Here is a 6,000-nt window from a genome sequence, read left to right on the forward strand (position 1 = left end):
AGAGCCGGCTGGAGCTGAGGCTGCAGCTTTATGGCATCTCAACACCAAAGCTGTGGAGGGTATTTTGTTTGAGCGGGGAGCACTGGGGATGTTGTAGGCACACGGGGGCCTTTGCTGGAACAAGTTGTTTGCGTGAAGTGTCACATGTGGCCAGAGCCTGGAAAACAGATGTTCCCATTTTTCTTTAAGGACGCTGTTAGCAGTAGAGGACTTTAACAGTAACAAACACTTCAATTAAAAAATATATATTAAAAGCAACAATCCAACCAGTAATAACCATTTGACTACTCCTTAGAAAGACAGCGAGTCCCATTAATCATAAATAAGGCAGTTGAACATTATGAAGAAAAATACACAACCATTAATAGCCAGACACCAATACAGCATCCCATTGGGGAACATTATTTACGAGGCTATATTGTTATCAATCCTGCTGGGAAAAATTCTGTTGCACGAAATGAGATACAGGAAGACTGCAGTTTATGTGGGATGGAGTAGGGGTTCGTCAGTCAGAGCCAGCAGCGAACGTCGATGGTGATGTACGTTGGCTGAGGATGAGGCTCTAATACTCACTCTGCGAGGCAACGGAGTAGGGTTGTTCTGCCAGATCCTGGGGTGCTTCATTTGTGCAAATTCTCAATGATTTTAATGAGATTTTGCATGAGTAATAATTCATCAGCCTTGAGTAGAGGCCAGGGAGGAATTAAATGTGGGCATTTGCAAGGTTGCCGAGCTGGAGAGGGGGTGATATTGTGAAAGGCCATGTGCTCAAGAGCACAGAAGAGCAGAACCAGCCTGGAGCAGTGGAACAGGGAGGACTGGAGGCAAGAGTGAAAAATGGAGCCTAAATAAACATTTGTCATTTGATTTCTAATTACACAATTACGTAAATGTATGATATTAGTAGTCAAGAGCCTGGAGTTTTCCATAAAGAGTCCCTAAAGTAAATAAACGTTTTTGAGCAATTACATCCGTGGGATGAAATTTTTAAAACCAAAATCTTAAGACAAGTGCAGAAGGCAAGAAGGAAACCTGGGGGAAGCAACCAGAGAGATGAGATGGGTGCCAGGGCATGGGATGGCGGGGAGCTCAATACCTGCAGAGTAATTAGTGCAGATCAGTGGTATGAAAGGACACTGCCACCTAATTACAACAGAGATTAGCTTGAAGATGCCACGCAAGGGCATCAGTCACAATGAAAGCACGGAATATAAAGAAATAAATGTATGTGTAAAAACAAGCAAAAACAACAGCCAAGAACAAAACCCAGGCCTCACATTAACATTCGATAATTAAATATTTATCAGAGCTGAGGAAGTAAAATCCATTTACTGTTTTGGGCGAGTGGCAATCTTTCTTTTAAAAACCCTTTTGCCATTAGTTCCTTCCTTCCTCAGAGATGGGGCCACTGAAATAGTCTTCAAGTCTGTCTCGAACAAATTGCAGAACATTTTCCTGTCTGATTGGTATGTGCGTGCACAAGTGTTTCAAAGAACTTTCTTTCTTTAGCTCAGATCTTCACGCTGAGTGTCCTTAATGACTGGTTGCTATGGGTTCTGCAGGCTGGAGGAATCACTTCGTTAATGCTTACCATTAACCCGGGGATTATCATAAGGATGATTCCTGGCTTGTATCAGAAATAGTGTTGCCAGCAGGAGCAGGGAAGTGATCATCCCTCTGCGCTCAGCTCTAGTGATGCTGCACCTCAGCTCTGGTGCTCGGCGTTGGGCCCCTCGCTGCAATGCAGGCGTGGAGGCTGGGAGCGTGCAGAGAAGGGAACGGAGCTGTGAGGGGTCTGGAGCACAATGGGGTGCGATGGGGAGCGGCTGAGGGAGCTGGGATTGTTCAGTGTGGAGAAGAGGAGCTCAGGGGAAACCTCACTGCTTTCTACAACTCCCTGAAAGGAGGTTGGGTCAGCCTCTTCTCCCATGTATCTAGCGATAGGGCAAAAGGGAATGGCCTCGTGTTGCACCAGGGGAGGTTCAGGTTGGACATGGGTTAAGATTTCTTCTCCAAAAGAACGGTTGGACCCTGGAACAGACTGCCTGGGGAGGTGGTGGAGTCACTGGCCCTGGAGGTGTTCAAGAAACGTTTAGAGGTGGTACTGAAGGACGTGGTTTAGTGGGGAAATATTGGTGAAAGGTGGACAGTTGAACTGGATGATCTTGGAGGTCTCTTCCAACCTGAATGTTCTATGATGGCTTCCTATATTTTCTTTATCCTTGGTAAGGGATACAAATTGCTGCACCTAAGCAAGACAAATTCACCTAAGTTCCTTCTGTTCAGTTTTGGGGTGAGCTCTGCTTTGATCACTCCCATTTGATTTCTGAGATCCATAGTCAGGACACAGCTCTGCTGACATCCGTCACGTTGGGCACTGCACAGGAGCACAGGCACTGCTGGGTGGGATGAGGGCTGCCCAGGGGTCTGCACCTCTGCAGCACCGTGGGACAAGGATGTGGGATGGCAATGAGAGGCAGTGCCTGGCAAATGGCACAGCAGTGCTGGGAGAGCCACTGCTTCCTCACCATTCTCTAAAAGCCAGGACATGGAGTGTTGTTATGAAATTTCACATCTGAGATAATTGCATTAAGGTAATTGCCACTACAGCATTATTTTCCGTTCCTGGGAGAGAATGAGAGGAGGGCTGAGAGTATTGTGTCTGCGTTAGCAGATTAATAATTACAGCCCTTTGGAACATTGCTAGTTTGTATAGATTCACAGCTGCTGGCTCATTACGAGGCAAAGTTGAAGATACCCTATAGGAGCAATATATGGCTTTCTGCACAGTTTGTCTCTGCTGCTGCTTGGTTGTTTTCTCTATACTTCCATCAGCTTCCCAGCTTGTTAGAAACAGGAGACATTTACTACCTGAAGAAACCAACAGTTGGAATAGTACAGAATGGCAAAACACCATCAAGGTTTACCTGGCCAACCTGCATGGAAGGAAATATTCAGTCTGACACCATATCAGACCAGTCCCATCCTTCAGAGGAGCTGCTTCTTGTGCACAAGGTAACTAAACCTCCAATACCTCCCGTGAAGGATGAGATGTATGAACACATTCCTGTGCTGCTGAAATGCAGCCACACCATAGCCACTGTTGATTTGCTTTTAAGAAATGGAGGAGAGGAAACAGAAGACTCCCATTGCCCATAGGAGGGGATGAATAATTTAGGATGCAACCAGAGTGGGTAAACTCATAATTGCAACAAAGATAACACAAGGACTCTGATCATCACACAGCACAAGGGAATGTCAGTTTTATATCCCATCTAATAGAGCGCATCCCCAGCCACAAATAGGAGCAGCCTAGTGTGAATTCAAGGCAAACCTGGAAAAGGACAATGACTGTGTGCAGAAGCTGCTGCTCTCTTTAGCTCAGCCGCCTGATTAGAGTGAATTGAAAAATAAAAGCATAAATTGTGAAAAGAAAATTAGATTGATAAATTGATTTCAATTTTCACAATCTGGGATGTAACACAGCAAAGAATTCATCTGAAAGCTAAGAACTCTGTCTTCCCTAATGGCGTCTCTTTCACGTATTGATTAATGTCTATATAAAGCATACCATCTAATTTAGGGCACAGTAAAACAATATTCTATTTCTTCTGCACAGCATCTTAAGGGATTTAACTTAGAATGTTAGCATACAGCAAGAATCTGTCATTGCTCTGTATGGCAGAGCACGGAGAAGCGATGCAGGGAGGTCAGCAACAAGTGGGGAGTACAGACCTGAATATGGGTCTGCACACACACCCATCACAGCTTTTCCCTTTGGGGAAGAACACGGGGCTGGTTGGAGCATCTCCAAGGCTGGTGAGCCCCACCAGCATTGCAGAGGGACGTGGGATCAGCTCTGAGCTCGCTAAGCCCATGTCAGAGCCACAGTGTGCCCACACGGCCCCGCAGCTTGACCTCCATGCATCAGAAATTACATTCCAGTCTCTGTACAACACCCAGTGGAGTATCAGCACCGAACACCTACAACCACTCAGCGGAGGAAATAGGATGACAGCTACATCTGTAATACCCAGCAGAGGAGAGGAGGCCACTTTCTCTCTCTCTCTTTTCTTTCTTTTTCTTTTTACATATGCAATTATAGTGCTGAGCATTATTTGGATTTGCCTCTACAGCTGCTGCTGTCCTGCAGTGTGCTCCAGCCAAATTACTTTTCAGAAATGACATTTCTACTCACAGCAGCACAGCCTGGCTTCCCTCAGAACGGGAGGGAAGGGGACGTAATGACTTCAGCATTCCTTTTTCCAGCAAGGCAACCAACTTACAGGCAAAGGGCTGCGTGCACTGCCTTGCAGCTCTATAGCAGAGCGAGCTGAGGCAGATCCATCACAGCTGGAGGGCTGGGTCGGGAGTCACTGCTTAAATAGTAGTAGTTAATCTGGCTGTTTAATCTATTAATTCCCATTTATACTTCACTATCTCATTACCTATCCATCAAGACTAATTATACCATGCTCATTATCCTAGCATCTGATGCCCTCCAACCATTTTTATACTGTCACAAGAATGCTTACAAACTTTTATTGGTGTGGCAAGCATTCCTCACCGAGCAGCACACTGAGCAGCAGCATTCCATAGGACTGCAGCATCACGGAATGGTTTGGGTGGAAGGGAGCTGAAGGCCGCCTGGTGCCGCTCCCTGCAGCGCACAGGGACACCCACAGCTCAGCAGTGCTCACAGCCCCGTCCAGCCTGACCTTGGCTGTCTGCAGGGACGGGGCACCACCGCCTCTCTGGGCAACCTGTGCCAGCGCCTCACCGCCCTTATTTCCCAAAGCCAAACCCTTGTCTGGCTTTTACTTAAGCAAAGAGCTCCCTGAAGGATCGCTGGGGTGCAACGTGTTGTCAAAGATGATTTTATACATTGTTGTCTTTAGAAGAGCTGTGAGGTATCAAGAAGTGTGTAGTGAGGTCTTTGCCAAGCTTACCATTAAATTACCCTTTCCTGCAGCCGTGCTAATTGCAAACCCTTGGCAGGAAGAACGCTGCTATCGTTTTTTCAGTCATGTATACAAGAGAAGCTCCAAACAAATCCTGAATCCTGTCCTGTGTTCCCAGTACTTTATTTTACTTTTCTGCTGCCGTTCCCTCAAGATTTATGCTTCACAGTAGGGGGGAACCTGCAGCATTCATTCATACCTGTTTCTCATCTGTTTAAGTGGTGAGGGTCTGTCAATGCAAGGAAGCTTCATTGATTTATTGTAAGATTGGCAATCACACTGCTGGTGTGGTATCACTGGCTGTGTTCTTATCCATAATAAGAAGCAGATAGCAGGCTCAAACTGGAGCATCCAAGTGAAAGGAAGGGGTAGAGGAGAGGCAGGATGTCGAACTCAAGTGAAGAAGAGTGGGGTCAAACTCTGCGCAAACCAACACCTTCCTCTCACTCTGCTGCCCCTGGTAGAGCACTGGGGCTTTTCCTGCCCCATAACCACATTTGGTTCCAAGCTGAAGTCGGGATGCTGAAACCAACTGCGGTGCTGCAGAGCAGGAGGACTTGGGGATAAGTATGTGTTTGTTTATTTTTACAGCTCATTTCAATCTCCAGGTGCACTGGCACCATTAAAAGAAGAAAGGAGCAGCATGTAAATTGCTCGCTGTATTGTAGCGTAATGAAGTATTATGTTTCCCTTGTTGCTGCATTTCATTGTAAAGAATCAGGAAAGAGAATTGGCCTGACACTAGCTCCCATTCCGCTCCTGATACTGGGGAAATGAGAGCAGAACCTCATACCTCATTCTTTTCCAGGCTAAAGAAAGTGGTGGCTTTGTGCTGGGATGCATCTGGACAGGCAAAGCACCAGGCAGAGGGGGATGGCTGGTGCAGGATGACTGGGGATGGAGCATGTGGGGAAGCAAAGTGGAGGCTCCTTGCTGTTCCCCATTTGCACACACAGCTCTTGCCCTCCCCACAGGATGCCTCACACAGCTCCCAGCTGCACTGGGACTGGCTATAATGTGCCCTAGAAATGCTGCTCAC

Source organism: Centrocercus urophasianus, unplaced genomic scaffold, assembly GCF_019232065.1.
Source record: "Centrocercus urophasianus isolate 14NV4802_14NV808 unplaced genomic scaffold, USGS_Curo_1.0 seq_37, whole genome shotgun sequence".
NCBI classification, from domain to species: domain Eukaryota; kingdom Metazoa; phylum Chordata; class Aves; order Galliformes; family Phasianidae; genus Centrocercus; species Centrocercus urophasianus.